We start from the raw sequence: 20,500 nt of genomic DNA, 5'->3' as shown, positions 1-20,500 counted from the left end.
GGAAAGAGAGGCCCATTGGACTTGCAAACTTTATATGCCCCAATACAGGGGAATGCCAGGGCCAAAAGAATGGGAATGGGTGGGTAGGGAAATTGGGGGGGGTGCATGGGGGACTTTTGGGAGAGAATTGAAAATGTAATTGAGGAAAATACGTAATAAAAAAAAGAAAATCTAAAAAAATTATATATATAAATTTTAAAAAAAAACATATAGATGGGAAAACATAATCCATCCTTCTACCATATCAAAGAAACACACATCAGCATCAAGGATAGATATTAGCTCAGGATGAAGGGTTAAAAAAATGTATTCCAAACACATGGACCTAAGAAGCAGACTGGTATAGCCATTTTAATATCTAACAAAATAGACTTCAATCAAAAGACATAGGGAAGAAAATTACATACTCATCAAAGGAAATATCTACCAAGATGACATTTCAGTTCATAATATCTATGCCTCCCAAACACTAGGGTGCCCACATTTGTAAAACAAATATTAGTATACCTTAAATCACTTACTGATCCTCAAACATGGATAGTGAGTGATTTCAATATATCACTCTGACCAATGGACAAGTCATACAGACAAAAACTCAACAGGAAAAAACTGGAGGTAACAGATGATATTAAACAAATGGGCCTAACATATTTACAGAACATTTCACTCAAACACAAAAGAATATATCTTCTTCTCAACACCTCTTCTTCTTAGCAGAGAAAAAGATACTAAGAAATAACAGATACTAAAGAAATCCACAAAATCCTAAGGATATACTTTTAAAAACCTGTTACTGACCAAATTGGAAAATCTAGAAGAAACTTTTTATAAAGGTACCACTTACCAAAGTTAAATCAAGATTATATAAACACATTGAATAGACATAACATTTAGTGAAATAAAAGCAGTGATTAAAAGTCTCCAAACAAAAACAAGCCCAGGCCAGATGATTTTAGTGGTGAATTCTACCAGATGTTCAAAGAAGAATTAATGGCAATACTCCTCAAATTATTCCCCAAAATATTAATGGAAAGAAGACTGCCTGATTCTTTTTATGATGCCACATTTACCCTGGTATCTAAACCACAGGAAAACCCTACAAAGAAAGATTATTACAGGCCAATTTCCCTTATGAACATACATGCAAAAATACTCAATAAAAACACTTGCAAATAAAGTCTAAGAACACATCAAAAAGATCAGCCACCATGATCAAATTAATCAAGTAGGCTTTATCCCAGGGATGCACAGATGGATTAACATATGAAAATCAGTATATGTAGTCTACTACACAAACTGAAAGAAAAAAAAAAAAAGATCATCTCATTAGATGCAGAAAAGGACTCTGACAAAATCCAATACCGTTCATGAAAAACATCCTAAAATAAAGGCAATTTACAGCAAGCCTATAGCCAACATAAAATTAAATGGAAAAAAACTCAAAGTGACCCCACTAAAACAGGAACAAGACAAGGTTTTCTACTCTCTCCATACCTAGTCAATACAGTACTTGAAGTCTTAGCTAGAGCAATAAGACAACTGAATTAGATTTAGGGGATACAAACTGGAGAAGAAAAAAATTTTTTTAAAAGTATCATTATTTGCAGATAATATGATAGTTTGTATAAGTGACCTGAAACTAACATATGCAGGCCATCTTCTGCTAATATACAGCTAGAGAAATGAGCTCTGGGGGTACTGGTTAGTTCATATTGTTGTTCAACCTAAAGGGTTGCAGACTCCTTCAGCTCCTTGGGTACTTTCTCTAGCTCCTCTATTGAGGGCCCTGTGTTCCATCCAATAGATGACTGTGAGCATCCACTTCTATGTTTGCCAGGTATTGGCATAAGCTCACAAGAGACAGCTATATCAGGGTCATGTCAGCAAAATCTTGCTGGCATATGTAATAGTGTCTGCATTTGGTGGCTGATTATGGGATGGATCCCCGGGTGGGGCAGTCTCTGGATGACCCATCCTTTCGTCTCAGCTCCAATGGGTATTTTGTTCCCCATTCTAAGGAGGGATGAAGTATCCACACTTTGGTCTTCTTTCTTGTTGAGTTTCATGTGTTTTGCAAATTGTATTTATATCTTGGGTATTCTAAGTTTCTGGGCTAATATCCACTTATCAGTGAGTCGCACATATTTTTAATCTAAATAAAAAATTGTAGCAATAACAACAAAGGTGTATCTTATAATACTAGTCAAACAAAAGGACTTAAGGTAAGTCCTTCCAAATACATGTACTAAAATATAACCCCAAATGTGTGGACATCATTAAGTGACACACATGTACACAGCACTCTAGAATGGGAGTCATCCTTCAAAAGCAAGGCCCAAGAGTTAGGGAGATGGCTCAACAGGCAAGGCACTTGCCATGCACACAAAAGGACCAGAGGTGGGTTCCCAAGCACCCATGAAAATGCTAGTCAGGCTGGCAGCCTGCCTCTAATCCCGACAGTGTGCTGCCTCTGACTTCCACATGCTCATGTACCTGCACACAGATTTGGGCCCTCACACAATAAACATGAAAACACACAAGCACACACACCAGATGCATCTACAATGTAACTTCTAGAACTTTTAAGTTCATGGTTCTTAGCAAGAGCCCAGCATACAAATGATTTGTTTCTATAAATTGCTCACATGTAACTTCTATCTAAGGCAATTTCTCTTAATAGAATTCACCAGATATCTGATACTTAAAAGAGAAAATATAATTTCATGAAAAGAACTTTGGACTTTGGACCCCCAAAATATTAATATGACGCAAAGAAGCTACTCACCTACAAATGCCTAGTCTCTTACAGACAGACAGACACACACACACACACACACTCACTCACACAGGATATATTGTTACCTATGGATCACTCCTATATTCCAAAGCCCACCAGAATTATTCAGACGTAACACTCTTTCCTTAGCAGTTTAGACCGTCCTGCCTTGCCTTGCCAGAGGCTACCCAATAACAGATGTGGTTCTTAAAACTTTACTCCTGCATCTGCCTGGAGACCAAAACCTGGTATTTGTCTTGTAACCATGCATGGGGATCTATGCCTCTCATTTCTTGGAGGAATTTTGGGCAGCATTAAACTCCTCTTACAATGTATTGACTGAACTTTGCATATTACCAATTAGAAATACAGAAAAACAAGTGAAAAAGAATTATAATCAGAAAGTTGTACTTAAGGAACTAATTCCAACTGGCCTCATTCATACCAGGATTTGACTTATTTCATAAGGTGATGTAAGAATCATATGTGTATATAGGAAGGACATGGATGATCAGGGATATGGTATTCTTCAAAATGTTCCCCAGTGAGACCTAACTAACTCCAAAGAGTCATAACCTCCAACACCATATAAGAGCTGGCTTCGGTAACCAATATGGTATAGCTTTGATATATGTTACAAAGGATTGTGGTGTTTATTTGGGGCATTCCTCCTCCTCTTCTTCTCTCTCATCCTCCTCCCCGTCCTCCTCTTCTTCCTCTTCCTCCTCTTCTTCCTCCTTTCTCCCTCTCCCTCTCTCTCTCCCTCTCTCCCCCCAACTTCTTCCTGTCTTCTCTTTCTCAGTTGACTAGGTTTGGAACAGTCATGTTATGACCAGTCCTATCAAGAGCTCTACATTTTTAAAGGAGGTTTCCTGCCAAGAGCTTGGAGTAGATCCTACAGAGCCAAATTACAGACAAAAGTAGCCCCGGCTGACATCTTAATCTCAGAGCATCCCAGATAAAAGGTTCCTAAATCTCTGACACTGTGAAGCTGTTTGAGATGATAAAGGATTTTGCTTTAAGCTGCTAAATTTGGAGATAATTTATTACACAGCAATAGGCAACATATATTTAAATCCTTAATAAACTAGTGAATGCCGCTTAGGCTTCCAGATTCATTAGTTCTCGTCAGCACTGAATTGCCTAGTGATTTTCCAATTCAACAGTAATTTATATTCCATGTGAGAAAGGAGCTTCCTGTAGATTTGCTGAAACATGAGTGGTATCTTTAACATACTTTCAATTTCAAAACAAACAATAAAACATTGGTGTAAAATTTGGTATTTTTCAGTAATGAGTTAACCTGGTTGAAAATCGTTATTCCTTTTAGAATTTAGAAGAAACAGAATGAAAATGGGAGGAAGAAAACTTGGGTTTTTAATTAAAACACTTAAAAAACACAAACACATATGCTTGTTTTCATAAAAATAATTATACAAGTTTCTTGTTAAGAAAAATATTCAGAATAAGTAAACTTGTTTTAAACAGTTTATTTTCAACGATAACACTGAAATATCCAGTTTTTTTAGTTCTTGAAGTATTACTGATGCACATAAAATTTTAACTATTGCTATCATTCACAGTCTCAAAAGAATGAATTCCTAGATCTAAATAATACTCTGATCAAAACTACCAAGAAACACATCAGTACACACTGACTTAATAAATCAACCATCTATTTAAAAGACTATTCAATAGCCCTATGAGAGTAGTAAATAGGTTTTCAGCATGTTCTGATCCTGAAGTAAAAGGTCCATATTGTATGAACCGTATTAGTAGCTCTAATATTACTTAGCTCCTTAATATTACTTATCTTCTAAAATACTAAGCATAAATATAACTTAATACATCAGGTAAAAGGTAAATCTATATTTTAAGGCTATTCTAAAGCTAGACAGCTCAATGATGAATAGCATTTGCTTCTCTGCCTGAAAACCTGAGTTGGGTTTCCAGCACCTATGCCAGGTACTTAGAGCTGCCTGTCACTCAAGTTCCAGTGGAATCCAACATCCTCTTCTAGTTGGACTCTTCACATGCAGCATATCCTCACACAGACACTCACCCAATACAGAAGCAAAAATAAAATTAAAACTATAAAAAATAAAAGTAAAATATTCTCAACAGCATAGTTCTTTAAATGTGTGATATATCTTACTGTAATATAAACATGTTCAATTAAATTATTTTCAAATGTAGAAAGAAAATTTCTCTGGACTTTCTTAGTGCGCTGCACAGATATAGTATTGCTATATCTTCTTTCCTTTTCCGTTACCTTTGTTTCTTACTCAGCCACTTTACGTGATATAATCTACAAGTCCTCACTGGACCCTTCCTCCTCTATTTCTTGTTTCAAGTGTTTGAATAATTTCAGATGATACTTTCAGACCACATGAAATCTAATCACACACAGAGGCACACACACAGGCACACATATAACAAACACACAGGCACATGCACACACACAACACAAATGCACACACAGGCACATGCACACAACACACATACACATGCATGCCTGAGCACACACACATGCATGCAAAAGCACACAAGACTACCCTACCCATTCATTAGTACTTTAGTATGCTTAGACTGATATAGCAAAACCCACAGTGTTTTAACGACAGTGAATTTCTCAAGTATTAGAATGTCCAACAAGATTGAGTCTATGCTGAGGGCTATCTTCCTTGCAAACAACTACATTCTTGCTGAAAAAGACTCTAGAGTCTCTTCACAATGACACTAACCCTGTAAAATCAGGATCCCACTCCTATTCTCTCAGTTAACCTTTTGCAAATATGCTCTTTGGGATTGGAAGTTCCACATATGGACTGGGTGGGAGGAGAAAACTAAATTCACACAATTCTGCCTGTGGCTTCCTCAAATCACATCCTTATCACATCCTAATCACAAAACACATTCATGTGATTCTAATACACCCAAAAGTCTTACCTTATTTCACAATCAATGTTAAAATGTAATGTCCAAAGATATAGCTAAAAACATCTAAATCAGATATGGGTGAGACATGAGGTATAATTTGCCCTTAAAAAAAAAAAATAGTTCCTCTGCATCAGTGAACATATGAGAGCCAATAAGTTATATACTTTACAAATACAGTGGTAGGAGTGTCCTTGTGGGAAACCTAATGATAGGACCCCTTTCGTTCTCCTGGGTTGCTTTGTCCAACCTTGATATGAGGGGATGTGTCTAGTCTTACTGTAACTTGATATGTCAGGTTGATATCCCTGAGAGGCCTGCCATTTTCTGAAGAGAAACAGAGAAATGGAAGTTGAAGAGAGGGGAGGTGGGAGGTAGGACTGAGAAGAGAGGAAGGAGGGGAAACTATGGTCAGAGTGTAAAATATGAAAGAAGAATAAATTAAATTTATTTTAAATCCAATGGTAGGGACTGGAATAGTTCAGTTGGTAGAGTGCTTGCCTGATAATCAAGAAACTCTGGGTAGGCCAGCATAAAACCAAGGGGTAGGAGCAGGAGGATCCGATGTTAAACTCATCCTCAGCTACACAGTGAGTTCAGTTTAAGGGTAGGCTGCACTACAGGAAACCTTGCCTCACAATAAAATAAAATTTATATATATATATATATATATATATTCCTGAGCTCCTAGCCAAGGCTACATAGCATGTTCCAGGACAGCTCTGGCTAGGTAACTGATCCCTGACAAGAAAAGAAGGAAGTATGGGAGAGAATGAGGGAGGGGGAGGGAGGGAGGGAAGGAGGGAGGGAGAACACCCACCTTGGTATGCTGCTGCCTTGCCACAGAAGGCAATCAGATCAATCAAGTATGGCTGAAAAACTCAAGTTATGGACCAAAATAATCATTATTTTTAAAGATTTATTTATTTATTATATGTAAGTACACTGTAGCTGCCTTCAGACACTCCAGAAGAGAGTGTCAGATCTCATTACGGATGGTTGTGAGCCGCCATGTGGTTACTGGGATTTGAACTCAGGACCTTTGGAAGAGCAGTCACTGCTCTTAACCACTGAGCCATCTCTCCAGCCCCAAAATAATCATTTTCTCTTTGTAATTTGAACGACAATTTGATTGCTAATATAGAAAGCTAAATAACATGATCAGAAGCTCAGTACTTCATTGACCTCAGACGCTAATGGAAGTTCCTGATCAATCCGCATGACTGTTCATTTCCCACACCATTTGCACACATGCACTACAAAGTCCATGGCTCTTATCTTCTACTTCAACTTCATCTCTCACTACAAATTTCCCCCAATGTCAACTGGCATAGAGGTAATCAAGTATCTATTCAGTATCTTTTAAATGATCCTTTCTGAGTTTCTTAAATTAGGCATCCTTTTTTCTTAAAAACCCAGTTAAATCATAAAGACTTTATACTTGCTATCACATCCTACACATGGCTTTGTTAAAATGTAAACTATTATAACAAAGTCCTGTCATGACTGCAGATGTCCAACCTAGCACATGAGATCCTCAAGTGTGTCATGCAGACCACCTTATGACTAAGGGCATCTACCTTTACTGACAGGAAAAACAGACCCCTTTCTGTTTTTATGGTTTGGGTTCCTCAACTTCAGCTCCTCTATGTCTTAAGCTTTATTTGAATCTAGTATGCTAGACGTATTACTATTTATCAGTCTCTCTGTGTATATATAAATGTATACAAATGTGTGTGCATAGGAACACATATTCTGGATCAAACATGGTGGTCAGAAGCTAATTCAGGGGAATCAATACTCACCTTCCACCATGAGCTCTGGGGCTCAGGTCATAAGCCTGCCCTGTTCTTCTCTTTTGAGACAAGCCCTAAGCCTGTTCAACTAATCCTTGCATGATATATCTCCTTTCTTTTCTATCTGAATCTCTTCAATCTGACTGATCTCATTCTTTTAATCCACACAAATTTCTAAATATGACCACTTAAGAAAAATCATCCCAATCAGACCTGCTAGGCCTGAACCATTCAGGAACATCATGGGACCAAAGCCATCCAGATGGCTAAAGGCCCTCAAAACACAATCAACAAAAGCCAGGGCAAAATGGGACCTTCCATGTACAACTATCCTACTATAGCAAGCACTGGATAACACAACCAAAGCACAAGAAAATGACCTTAAATCCAGTCTTATAAAGATGATAGAGGCTGTTAAAGAGGAAATGAATACATCCCTTAAAGAAATACAGGAAAATACAATCAAACAGGTAGACTTTAAAGGGGAAAAAAAATCCTTTAAAGATTTACAGGAAAATACAATTAAGCAGGTGAAGGAATTAAATAAAATATACAAGACCTGAAAGTAGAAATTGAAGCAATAAAGAAAACACAAACTGAGGGAATCCTGGAGATGGAAAGCCTAGAGAAGAGAATGCGAATAGCAGACATGACCATCACCAACAGGATGGATACAGGAGATGGAAGAGAGAATCTCAGGCATAGAAGTTGCAATAGAAAAAATGATACACCAGTCAAAGAAAATATTAAATCTAAAACATTCCTGGCACAAAACACCCAGGAAATCTGGGACACCATGAAAAGACCTATCCTAAGAATAACAGTAATAGAAGATGAAGAATTCCAGCTCCAAGGGCCAGAATCAATTTTCAAGCAAACTGTAGAAGAAACCTTTTCCAATCTAAAGAAAGAGATACCTATAAACATACAAGAAGCTTATAGAACACCAAGTAGACTTGACTAGAAAAGAAAATCCTCTCACCACACAATAATCAAAACACAAGTCTACAAAACAAAGAAAAAATATTAAAAGCAGCAAGGGAAAAAGGACAGATAAAATGCTGAGGTAGACCTATCAAAATTACACCCAACTTCTCAACAGAGACTCTAAAAGCTAGAAGGGCCTGGACTAAAAAAAAAAAAACCACAGATGCCAACCTAAACCACTATACCCAGCAAAACTTTCAAACACCATAGATGGAGAAAACAAGGTATTGCAAGACAAATGCAAATTCAAACAATAACTATTAATCCACAAATTCATTCATACAAAAAATACTTGAGGGAAAACTTCAATCCAAAGGATAACTATATCCAAGAAAACACAGGAAACAATTTCATGCCAGAAAAAAAGGTGGAGGAGGGATCTCTCTCTCTCTCTCTCTCTCTCTCTCTCTCTCTCTCTCTCTCTCTCCCCACCACCACCACCACCACCATCAAAATAACAGGAAAAAAACAATTGGCTAACAAAACAGGTGTGAAAACAGAATCCATTAATCTGCTGCATACAAGAAACACACCTCAGCAATAAATATAAATATTAGTTGCAGACTAAAAGGCGGAAAAAAATTTTCAAAGCAAGCAGACTCAAGAAGCAAGTCATCCTAACATCTAATAAAATTATATATTAGATAATACAATATGAATAAAACAGTAATAATATAAATATGTAATTATGAATGTATACAAAATATATAATATATATAATAAAATAAAAATAAGAATAAAATAAAATTTAAAAATTAACCAAAATTAATCAAAGAGACAGGAAGAACACTTCATACTCATCAAAGAAAAAGATTTACGGAGATGATATCTCAATTAACAAGGGCACCTACATTTATAAAAGAAACATTGCGGAAGCTTAAATTGCACATCGAAAACAACATAATAATGGGAGACTTCAACATCCCACTCTAACCAATTGACAGGTCATCCTGTCAGTTTAGACAAAAACTAACAGAGAAATAATAAAACAAACACACATTATGAATGAAATGGACCTAACAGACATCTATAGAATATTTCACCCAAACACAAAAGAATATCCTTTTTTTCTCACCACTTCATGGATCCTTCTCCAAAACTGACCACACAGTCAGTCACAAAACATATCTCAACAGACACAGAAAAACTGAAATAACACCTTGAATCTTATCACACCATCATGGATTAAAACTAAACTTCAACAACAACAGAAAAACCAGAAAGCATCTTGGAAATTGACAACTCTCTACTCCATGATCTCTGTCAGGGAAGGAATAAAAGACTTTCTAGAATTCAATGAAAATGAAAGCATAACATACCCAAATTTATGGGAAACAATAAAAGCAGCGTTAAGGGGAAATTTCATAGCACTAAGTGCCGCCATAAAGAAATTAGAGAGTTCTCAATACCAGCAATTTAAAAGTACACTTGAATGCTCTAGAAACAAAACAAAGAAAAAGAAGAAGCAAGCACACCAAAAACAAGGCAGAAAATAATCAAAATTGGGGTTAAACTCGATCAGTAAGAAACAAAAGAATACAAAGAATCAATGAAACCACAAACTGCTTCTTTGAAAAAATCAGTAAGATAGACAAACCCATAGCCAAACTAACCAAAAGAAAGAGACAGTATCCAAATAAACAAAAGCAGAAATGAAAGGGAGACAACAACAAACACTGAGGAAATTCAAAGAATCATTAGGTCTTTCTTCAAAAGCCTGTATTCAAAATTGGAAAATGTTAATGAAATGAACAATTTTCTAAACAGATGCTATTAAAGTTAAATCAAGATCAGTTAAACTATTTAAACAGCCCTATAACCCCTAAAGAAATAGAAGCAGTCATTAAAAGGCTCATGAGCAAACGGGAAAAAAAAGCCCAGGGACAGATGGCTTTAGGACAGAATTCTACCATGCTTTCAAACTAGAGCTAGTACAATACTCCTCAAACTATTTCACAAAATAGAAACAAAAGGAACACTGCCAAACTCATTCTATGAAGCCACAGTCACCCTGATACCTCAACCACACAAAGACTATAAACAAAGATAAAGAATTTTAGACTGATTTCTCTATTAACACTGATACAAAAATACTCAATAAAATACTCTCAAACCAAATCCAGGAACACATCAAAAACATAATCTATCATAAAATAGGCTTCATCACATGGATAAAGTGATGGTTCAATTTACAAAAATCCATCAATGTCATCCACAATATAAATAAACTAAATGAAAAATAATCATATGATCATCTCATTAGATCCTGAAAAAGTCTTCGACAAAATTCAACACCCCTTCATATCAAAAGTATTAGAGACGTCAAGGATAAAAGGCACATGTCTAAACATAATTGAAGCAATATACAGCAAGCCAATAGCCACCATCAAGCTAAATGGAGAAAAACTTAAATTAATTCCACTAAAATCAGAGATAAGACAAAGCTGCCCACTCTCTCCTCTTCAATATAGTATGTGAAGTTCTAGCCAGACCAATGAGACAACTAAAGGAGATCAAGTGGATACAAATTACAAAAGAAATCAAAATATCACTATTCGCAGATGATATGATAGTGTACATAAGTGATCCCAAAATTCCCATCAACAACAGCAAACCAAGAGCCAACATCAAAGTAAATGGAAAGAAACTTGAAGCAATCCCACTAAAATCAGGGGAAAGACAAGGTTGCCCACTCTCTCCTTATCTATTCAATATAGTACTCAAAGTTCTACCTAGAGCAATTAGACAACAAAAGACAAAGGGGATACAAATTGACAAAGAAATCAAGTATCACTATTTGCAAATGATAGTATAGTATATAAAAGCAACCCCCAGAATTCCACCAGAGAACTACTGCAGCTGATAAACAACTTCAGCAAAGTGGCTGGATATAAAATTAACTCAAACAAATCAGTAACCTTCCTTTATATAAATGAAAAACAGGCTGAGAAATAAATTAGGGAAACAACACCCTTCACAATAGACACAAATAATATGAAATACCCTGCTGTAACTAACCAAGCAAGTGAAAGATCACAGTCAGCTATTGGATGGATCACACGGCCCCCAATGGAGGAGCTAGAGAAATTACCCAAGGAGCTAAAGGGAACTGCAACCCTATAGGTGGAACAACAATATGAACTAACCAGTACCCCGGAGCTCTTGTCTCTAGCTGCATATGTATCAAAAGATGGCCTAGTCGGCCATCACTGCAAAGAGAGGCCCATTGGACTTGCAAACTTTATATGCCCCAGTACAGGGGAACCCCAGGGCCAAAAAGGGGGAGTGGGTGGGTAGGGGATTGGGGGGTGGGTATGGGGGACTTTTGGGATAGCATTGAAAATGTAAACGAGGAAAATACCTAATAAAAAATAAATTAAAAACTAAAATAATAATATGAAATACCCTGCTATAACTAACCAAGCAAGTGAAAGATCTATATGACAAGAACTTCAAGTCCATGAAGAAAAAAACTGAAGAAGATATCAGAAGATGGAAAGATCTATCTCCCAAGCTCATGGGTAACTAGGATTAACAGAGTGAAAATGGCCATCTTACCAAAAGCAATCTACAGATTCAATGCAATCCCCATCAAAATTCCAACACAATTTGAAAGAAAAACTCTCAATATCGTATGAGAAAATAAATCCAGGATAGCCAAAACAATCCTGAATAATAAAAGAACTTCTGGGGGAATCATTATCCCTGACCTCAAGCTGTACTACAGAGCAGTAGTGATAAAAACTGCATGGTATTGGTACAGAAACAGACACGTTGATCAATGGAATCGAATTGAAGACCCACAAATAAAACCACATGTCTATGGACACTTGGTTTTTGATAAAGAAGCCAAAACCATCCTATGGAAAAATAAAAGCATCTTCAACAAACAATGCTGGTCTAACTGGATGTCTACATGGGGAAGAATGAAAATAGATTGTATTTATCACCCTGCCCAAAATACAAGGTCAAGGACCTCAACATAAGACTGAATACACTAAATCTCATAGAAGGGAAAGTAGAAAATACCCTTGAATGCATTGGTACAGGAGGCAATTTCCTGAAAAGAACACCAATGATTCTAAGATCAATAACTGGTAAATGGGACTTTGTGTAACTGCAAAGGATGCTGTCAATAGGACAAAATGACACCCTACAGATTGGTAAGGGATTTTCACCAACCATACACAGGACAGAGGGCTAATATCCGAAATTTATATGGAACTCAAGAATTTAAATACCATCAACCCAAATAATCCAATTTAAAAATGGGGAACAGCACTAAACAGAATTCTCATCAGAGGAATCTTGAATGGCCAGGAAGCACCTAAATAAATGTTCAAAGTCTTTACTCATCAGGGAAATGCAAATCAAATCAACTCTGAGATTCCATCTTACACCAGTCAGAATGAACACTCCCCCATTACTGGTGGGACTGCAAACTTATACAACTTTGGAAATCATTTGGCAGTTTGTCAAAAAACTGGAAATAGTACTACCTCAAGACCCTATAGACCTCTCCTGGGCATATATCCAAAAGATGCTCCACAGACCCACTGTCCTAGTCAGGGTTTCTATTCCTGCACAAACATCATGACCAAGAAGCAACTGGGGAGGAAAGGGTTTATTCAGCTTACATTTCCACATTGCTGTTTATCACTGAAAGAAGTGAGGACTGGAATTCAAGCAGGTCAGGGAGCAGGAGTTGATGCAGAGGCCATGGAGGGATGTTCTTTACTGGCTTGCTTCTCCTGGCTTACTCAGCCTGCTCTCTTATAGAACTGAGACTACCAGCCCAGAGATGGTCCTACCCACAAGGGGGCTTTCCCCCTTGATCACTAATTGAGGAAATGCCTTACAGTTGGATCTCATGGAGGCATTTCCTCAACTAAAGCTCCTTTCTCTGTGATAACTCCAGCTGTATCAAGTTGACACAAAACTAGCCAGTACACCCACAAAGACATTTGTTCTTATTCATAGGCTTCTTTCATAATAGCCAGAAACTGGAAACAATCTACATTTCCCTCAACTGAAGAATGGATTAAAAAAATGTCATACATCTATACAATGGAATAATAATCACCTATTAAGGACAAAGACATAAATTTTGCAGGCAAATGGATGGATATGGAGAATATCATCCTGAGTGAGGTAACCCAGGCCCAAAGGGACATGTATGGTACGTACTCACTTATAAGTAGATATTAGCATAAAATACAGGATACCCATGCTACACTCCACAAACCCAAAGAAGCTAAACAAGAAGGCTTGAATCTCACTTAGAAGGGTGAATAAAATAGTCGTAAGAGGCAGATGGAAGGAGGGAACTGAGTGGGAGAGGGGAAGGGGAGGAAGAATGGGAGGGGGTTCTAAATCAGGTATGGGAAGGGATGGGAAGAGTGGCTAGATCTGCAACTGACTGAGATGTAGAGATAGGGGGGCATCTCCAGGAAGAGACAGAGACCTGGGATGGGGGAGGTGCCCAAGAATCAGTGAGGGTGTCCTTAGCTGTGTGGGGATATAGAACCTGTGGAAGCTACCTCCTGTAGCCAGGCACAAAATCCAGTGAAAGGATGGGAACACCAACCCACGCACAGAAATTTTGACCCAAGGTTTAATCCTATCTACAGGAGATGCATGGACAGGGCATGGAACAGAGACTGAGGGAGAGGCCAACCAATGACTGGCCCAGCTTTGGACCCATCCCATGTGCAAACACCAATCCCTGACACTATTAATGATATTCTGTTATGCTTTCAGACAGGAGTCTGGCATGGCTGTCCTCTGAGAGGCTCCATCCAAGAGCTGACTCAGACAGATGCAGACATCCACAGCCAAACATTAAATGGAGCTTGGGGACTCTTATGGAAGAGTAGGAGGAAGGATTAAGGGCACCTAAAGGGAAAGAAACTCCACAGGAAAACCAGCAGAGTCAACTAACTTGGACCCTTAAGGGTCTCAGAGACTGAGCCATCAATCAAACATACATGGGCTGGCCATGGGCCTCCTCACAAATATGCAGCAGATGTGCAGCTTGGTCTTCATGTGGATCCAGGACAAATGGAGAAGGAGCTATCCTAAAAGCTGTTGCCTGCATATGGGATATGTTGTTCTTCTGGCTGGGTTGCCTTTTCTGGTCTTAGCGGGAGAAGATACACCTACCCTCACAGAGACTTGATATGCCAGGGTGCAGGGAAACCAGGCAGGGGACCTCCACCATCTCAGAGGAGAAGAGGAGGGTGCATGTTATAAAAAAGTGTACATACAGTAAATGCTTGCTCTGCTGATCTGTCCTAACAGTAATATTTTCTCAGAAACAAAAATTATTACATACATTGCAAACCAAAGTGCATCCAAACACTGGGGGATAATGCTGTAGAGAAGGCAATGCAGTGCTGCCGTCTCTACCTCGCATGTAACTTAGCTGCAAAGCCTTGGGCAAGTCAGTCATCTGTCACCCCGTATCTAGCAAATTAATAAATTTCAGTTAGCCAAAAATGATAATGGAACTTATGGCATAATTTTCTTCATTCATTATTTAAACTACAGAAGAATGGTTGACTTAAATGAGCTTTATAACTGAGTTTGTAAGCATATGTCCAAAGTTACTCAGTTACTCTAACCTAGTGGATAGTCAGGCATCCTTCAGTAAGATACTTCCTTCTATTATAAACATTAAATATAAAAATATTTTAATGGCTAACATGGTAGTTCCTGCCTTTAATCCCATATTTTGAGAGGCAGAGGCAGGTGGATCTCTTGAGTTTGAGACCAGCCTGGTCTACATGACAAGTTCTAGACCAGCCAGAGTTACATAGTAAGAGCCATTATGGGGTAGAGTTGGGGGTGACGAGGGAGGTTGTATTCAATTAAATCTCTGTCATAGGAACTAAAATCATGTGGTACACATTCTCAAGGATTTACGCTTATTCTGCAGAACTACACACAGCTCACACCTTCCAACAACGGCTACTGAACCACAGAAACAGAAACATATTACCTGATATGGAGCAGGTCCCCTGGATTCTGAGGGCCCAGTGTTTTGCTTCAGAACCACATGCTGAGAAGTTATTAGGGATTTGCACTCTCTTGACCTCTCCCCCATACCATTCCAAGCTGTGAATCTATAGTGCTCATTACTTGCATGTTGGGTTGTCTCTGTGCTGTCAGTCATGGAGCTCACTGTCTATTATGATTACTGATCTCCTTTGTCACTGCCCATCTAGCCACAGACTGCTTTATTGCTGCCCAGCATATCTTTTCTCTTCATCAATTTCCTCTAGTGGCCTTCTCTTCTCAGCTAGCAAACAAAGGTGGTCCACTTCACAGGTACAGCCAGCCAATCAATATACCTTTTTCCTTTCAATTAAAGAAGAAAACAACAAAGCAAAACAGAGATCTTTGGTTTCTCTGACACAATGTGATACTGAAAGTTTTGTTCATTGTACAAAGGAGACTTTAGAGTTCTGTTTTGGTTTCTGTTTAATTTCTAAGTATGGGGTATAGATACCTAGCCTATAGGCATTTGAGGGCTTTTACTATTATAGAACTTTAAGATTAAAAAGCAAGAAAACACATGGTGTTTGCCATCTTAAAAGGCAACCCAATACTTAAAATATCACAAATAAATCTTTAAAAGTTTTACTGAAATCAGGTCTTAAATTAACAAGCTTGAGATATAGCTCGGTGCTATAGCACTTGTCCAGCATGCATAAGCCCCTGGTTCAATCCCCAGTACAACTCATAACCCAAAGAGCTGGGACTAGCTGTCACACCTGTAAGCCTATTTAATCTTATTATGTATGTGGATGTGGCAGAAGCATCATGAGTTTGAAGCCAGACTGGACTACAAAAACTATTTCAAAAACTCCAAAGTAGATATGTCAGTGACCAAAAAGCACAGTAAAAAGTATTTAACATTACTAATATTGTAGGACTGTGAACCAAAACCACAGCCCTACACAGTTATGACTATGGCAATTACCCTTTTTTTAAAGCTTTCATGAGCTGGGTGTGGGGACTCACGCCTTTAATCCCAGCACTCGGGAGGCAGAGGCAGGCAGATTTATTTCTGAGTTCAAGGCCAGCCTGGTCTACAAAGTGAGTTCCAGGACAGCCAGGGCTACACAGAGAAATCCTGTCTCGAAAAACCAAAATAAGTAAATAAATAAATAAATAAATAAAGGTTTCATGAAGATGTGGACAAAAATTTACAACACTGTATGGAAATTACAACCCTGTGTATGGCTGGTGGGAAAGAAAAATTGGTTAGTCATTGTGGTACACAGTATGACAATTCCTTAAAAAAATTAAACATGGAATCACATTAGTCAGCTTTCTGTTATTATAACAAACACTAAGGTCGTCAGCATATAAAGAGAAAAGGTTCACTATGGCCAACAATTTTAGAGGGTTCAGTATGTCTTTAGTTGGCCCTATTGCTTGTGTACTTGTGGAAGGAGCACACTATGGTAGGAGCAGAAAGGAGCACATGGCAAAGCAAATGGCTCACTTCTAGCCAAGAAGCAGAAACAAAGAGAGGAGGAAGGGGCTAAGGTCCCACTACTCTCCTCAAGGGCATGCCTTCAATGATGAAAACCTGTAAGCAAGACCTGATGGAAACCTCTGAGCAGAACCTGATTCTTCCCCATAGCACTTCTCTGAGGACGCAACGGTAAAAGATGAGCATTCAAGATGTAAACTATTCCAAATTTTCATTTAATCAGCTTCATTTAAGGATATATAATCAAAAGAAATGAAAGTAAGGTAAACAGATGTTTGTGCACACAGCAGTATCATTTACAGTAGTAACCAAAAAAGTAAACAATTCAAGCATCCACAGGTAAACAAATTCATAAAAACTGATACATTTACACAGTGATTATTATATTCAGCTTTTAAAGGAAGGACATTCTGACATATGCAATAACAGTTGAAACCTAGGGATATTGTCCTAAGTTAAATAAGCCAGTCACAAAAGAATGAATGCTGTATAAGTACACTCATATGATATGTCCACAATAGTCAGAGTCATAGACACAGAAAGAAGCTCCATTGTTGCCAGGGGCTAAAGAGAGTTACAGAGTTCATCCAGGAAAAACCAAAAAGTACTGAAGACAAACAGCAATGATAGCTATTCAACAACATAAACATCGTTTCCATTACTGAACTGAATACTTGAAATTGCTGTTGTTTTTCTTGTTGTTGTTGTTGTTGTTGTTGTCAGAGATCCTCCTGCCTATATTGCCCAAGTAAAATATTTTATTAGGTACATTTTACTATAATGATAAAGAAAATGAAAAGTAAGTTTGGTACAGAGGAGAGACATATTCACTAAATATTGACACTATTGGGCAAATCCAATCTAACAAAAACAAAGGGCAACATACATGACATTAACTGACTAAATGTTGCTCTTTATTGAACATGGAAGTACCTTTACATGTGTACTGACCCTAGATTCTCCTCCCAAAGCTACATTGGTGATCAATAAGTACAAACTATCATAAATGTAACAAGTCACTGAATATTCCTTCTCCACACTATTAAGCCCTATATCTTTATTACTCCAGTGATAACAAATGTGTTTCAACCTTAGAGCCTTTGTACTCATCTACACCATACCCCCCATAACTGTGGAGTCCAGTTTCTCACTTAATTTGGATCTGTACTCAACAGCCCCTTCTCTCCTCCACTTGCGTCGTTTTTTTCCCCACTAGCTTTCTCACTCCTGTTTATGCATCTGCATGAGGATTGATCTCCACCCACCACCAGTCCAGAACTTTCTGTATAGTTCACTACTATCTTCCCCGAACACAGCACATTACCAGACATACTGTTAGCAGCTAGTCAATACAATAGATGAATGACTAGATCAATGCTCTAAGCTTTATAAATTCTATTTTCCTCCTGGCCTGGATTCTGTTCTCCATGTACAAGTGCAGCTGTAGTCTCGGCCAAAAAGCCATTCCAGGCAGCCCTTCGGTTCTCATCCCTTTGACAGGTTAAGAGACCAGACTCCGAGTTTAAAAGTAGGAAAGCTTACAAAATGCACCATACCAGCACTGACAATGAAACCCGAATTTAGCCTGCTCTGACTTAGTCTGAGAATGAAAAGGGGTATCTGTCCCTCACAAGAAAGGAAAAAGAATAAGGAGAAACAGAATACTTTAGCAGTTCTTTAAGACAAAACCAACCATGAGCTTTGAGAGCACCACCACAATGGAGTTATTTCAAAACAAACAAAACAAGGCAGTAACTGGTCCAGACCACAGAACTTTTTCAATGCAGCTTTTTTGAGAATTTGGGGAGAATGGACAGTACGAACTGTCTTTTAAATATAGCCCAAACACTCTTAGGCAGAAGTTACTTGACTCCAAAGACATACACTTTGGGAAAATGAGAAGCACGTGATGTGGTCTACTTCTGAATGTAAGAAACTTACAGACGAATGTATACATCCTACTAACTACACATGATACAAGTTTTTGAGGGCATTTTATAAGTACACTTCAATGTTTGCTATGAATGCATGCCACAGCTTTGGTGGTTGACAATCTTAGCATGAAAACAAACAACTAAAAACAACTTCAACCAGACAACTGCAATACTGTAAGTGGAGGGTCTCTTCCTCTATCTAAGATATCCGGTGAAAACCAGAGCTTCAGGGACTCAGACTCAGGCTAGCCACCCCAGGTCACACGTGTTCCTCCTGCCTGCAGAGTGGACAAGGCAGGTGAGGCAGCCCTTTTGCAAGATCTTGCACATAGGTAAGAGAAGTGGCCCAGAGACGACGCGTGGCTTCTGACAGTCAGGATCCCGGTGCCAGCATCCCGCCCGAGTCCCAGCCAGGCCAGCCCCTCGGGGTCTCGCCCCTGCGGCGGCTGGCAGAGGTGGCCAGCGCAGTCCTACCTGAGCTCTGTCCCCAGCTGCAATGCTGAGAGGGTAGGTGCGAGGAGGCGTGGCCTTCCAGATCTCTGGGCGAACTCCCTTGCGCCCTGGCTCGGACTTTCTCTCTCAAGATCCGCGCCCCGACCAAGTTCGATTGCACTTCCGGGTCTGCAGGGAATTTAAACGTCATTACGCATGCGACGGCCGCGGCGCCAAGAACCCGGAAATGGGCGGAGCGAGCCTCTACATCTGTTCCTGAGACTTTGGGAGAGGGCAGTGTGTATGTGGTGTGCATTATTGTGGCGTGTCCGTGTCGTACCCTGCTATTCTAAACTATCCTAAAGCCTCGTTCTGAAAGAGGAATTTCAATATTCTCCGTGATGCTGGCTTTAAGCGAATTCCCCATGTCCATCCATGGTTCATGTAAATTCACCCCACCCTTGATATTCAAGTTAAGACTGGAGGCCTATGTTTGAAAAATCGTATTTAGCACAAAATTAAGGCAGGAAGTTAACCCTAATATCCTATTGAGAGCTAACTCAAATGAGAAGTATGTTGGTGTTCTGTTTATCCAAAAAAGGTCTAAAAGATTCTTCTCTTTAGGGTAGAATAGGGGTGAGCAATAGACACAAATGATTTTAATATTTTATATGGTATTCTGATGTTTTCTTTGTTTTTTAATCCTGAAAACATTTTTTTACCAATTAAGGTCAAAGCATTTACTAAAGACACGAAGCTATGACTGATACCTCAGGTAACTGTGAGGAAAGGCTGGTAGTTAGCAAACCTATATTTGTTATATTACCAGACAGGGAGTTCCAGAATTCTTGAAAGTATATTGTACCTCACTCCCATAATTTGTACCTCTTAACTCAACTGCTTCCTTCAGAACAAAGAGTGATACAATTTATTGGCAGTGTGCTCTTACCCACTAAAATGTGAACTGGATGAAAACTGATTTTATCTTGCCTTTTAAGTATCCTCAACCAGGACAAGATGCCTGTCACAAAATATACAATAGCCGGGCGTGGTGGCGCATGCCTTTAATCCCAGCACTCGGGAGGCAGAGGCAGGCGGATTTCTGAGTTCAAGGCCAGCCTGGTCTACGAAGTGA

General features: G+C 38.6%; 1 protein-coding gene across 7 annotated transcripts in view; it reads right to left on the bottom strand.

Moving 5' to 3' along the window:
- Fam172a (family with sequence similarity 172 member A) overlaps positions 1–19,571 on the bottom strand; it is a 432,511-nt gene extending 412,940 nt beyond the window's left edge. For 3 of the 7 annotated variants that reach the window (XM_029468401.1, XM_029468402.1, XM_029468405.1), the window contains exon 1: positions 19,408–19,489. The gene's annotated coding sequence lies outside the window, so the exon portion shown is untranslated. Of the gene's footprint in view, positions 1–19,407 lie in introns of all 7 variants that reach the window. The other 4 variants (XM_021180172.2, XM_029468404.1, XM_029468399.1 and 1 more) reach the window with 3 other exon arrangements.
- Between the last annotated feature and the right edge of the window lie 929 nt (positions 19,572–20,500).

Source organism: Mus caroli, chromosome 13, assembly GCF_900094665.2.
Source record: "Mus caroli chromosome 13, CAROLI_EIJ_v1.1, whole genome shotgun sequence".
Lineage (NCBI taxonomy): Eukaryota > Metazoa > Chordata > Mammalia > Rodentia > Muridae > Mus > Mus caroli.
The sequence above is the reverse complement of the archived record's forward strand: the minus strand, read 5'-3'. Positions and strand labels throughout refer to the sequence as shown.